Here is a 2,500-nt window from a genome sequence, read left to right as displayed (position 1 = left end):
TTCCTAATTAATGTTATAGTTATCCTAATCATTGTCATTATTAATGGGATTATCATTAAATCATCATAATTTACAGAATTACTGCAGAAATCATCATAATTATCCCTTAACCTCGAAAAAAGATTTTTTTCGACCATTCTCTCAAAAGGCTATAATATATTACTAAATTTCGCCGTTTTTTCGACTTTTGGGATTTTTTTTTACTTTTAGCCTTTTTTTTCATTATGGATGGGCTTTATAATTATTATCATCATCATTATTATGATTAATATCATTAATGTCATCTTCCTCATTATAACTATTTTTATAATGATAAAAGTAATAATGATAATTTTAGAAATAATAACAATAATAATAATTATAATAACAATAATAGCGATATTATGATTATTTCAATTATTACTTTTATTATCATTATCCTTATTATTAATGTTATTATCATAAAAATCATTAGAATATTGTTGACCATTGGTATTATTTCATTAATTACGCAAATTATCATTATAATTATCCTTGTATAATAATTATTTTAATTAATGTCATAATTATCCTAATTAATGCCATTATTAATGGGATTATCATGAAAATCATCATAATTAGCAGAATTATTGCAGAAATCATCAAAATTATCCCTTAAACTCGAAAAAGGGTTTTTTCGACCATTCTCTCAAAATCGCTAGATTTCACCGTATTTTCGACTTTTGGGATTTTTTAACTTTTATCCTTTTTTCATTATGGATGGGCTTTATAATTATTATCATCATCATTATTATCATTAATATCATTAATGTCATCATTATTATCATTAATATCATTAATGTCATCATTATTATCATTAATATCATTAATGTCATCATTATTATCATTAATATCATTAATGTCATCATTATTATCATTAATATCATTAATGTCATCATTAACATCATTATAGTCATCGTCTCCGTAATTACCCTTAATATAATAACAACAATAATAATAATTACAATAAGAATAATAGCGATATTATTACTTTTATCATCATTATCCTTATTATTATTGTTATTATTATGAAAATCATTAGAATATTGTTGACTATTGCTATTATTGCATCAATTACGCAAATTACCATTATAATTATCCTTTTATTATAATTATCCTAATTAATGTCATAATTATCCTAATTAATGTCATAATTATCCTAATTAATGTCATAATTATCCTAATTAATGTCATAATTATCCTAATTAATGCCATTATTAATGGGATTATCATGAAAATCATCATAATTATCAGAATCATTGCAGAAATCATCATAATTATCCCTTAAACTCGAAAAAAAAAAATTCGGTCATTCTCTCAAAATCGCTAGATTTCGCCGTTTTTCGACTCTTGGGATTTTTTAACTTTTATCCTTTTTTTCATTATGGATGGGCTTTATAATCATTATCATCATCATTATTATCATTAATATCATTAATGTCACCATTATTATCATTATAGTCATTGTCGCCGTAATTACCCTTAATATAATCATTATAATAGTTATTATCTTCATTATTAATTTCATTTTCCTCATTATATATATATATATATATATATATATATATATATATATATATATATATATATATATATATATATATATATATATATATATATACAAGTATATATATATATATATATATATATATATATATATATATATATATATACATATATATATATATATACATATATATATATATATATATATATATATATATATATATATATATATATACATATATATATATATATATATATATATATATATATATATATATATATATATATATATATATATATATATATACGTGTATATAGGTATTTATTTATACATATAAATATATATACATATATATATATATATATATATATATATATATATATATATATATATATATATATATATATATATATATATATATATACATACATATATATATATATCTATATATATATATCTCTATATATATATATATATATATATATAATATATCTATAATATATATATATTATATATAATTATATATATATATACATATATATATATATATATATATATATATATATATATATATATATGTATGTATGTATGTATGTATGTATGTATATATATATATATATATATATATATATATATATATATATATATATATATATATAAATGTACTTATATATATAAATGTATATATATATATATATATATATATATATATAGATATATATATATATATATATATATATATATATATGTATGTATGTATGTATGTGTGTATATACATATTATATACATGTATATATATATAAATATATATACATACATATATATATATATATATATATATATATATATATATATATATATATACATATATATATATATATATATATATATATATATATATATATATATATATATATATGCCTTTGTATATATGCATACGGATATATATATAAATGTAGATAGATATTACATATA

Source organism: Penaeus vannamei, chromosome 8 (assembly GCF_042767895.1).
Source record: "Penaeus vannamei isolate JL-2024 chromosome 8, ASM4276789v1, whole genome shotgun sequence".
Lineage (NCBI taxonomy): Eukaryota > Metazoa > Arthropoda > Malacostraca > Decapoda > Penaeidae > Penaeus > Penaeus vannamei.
The sequence above is the reverse complement of the archived record's forward strand: the minus strand, read 5'-3'. Positions refer to the sequence as shown.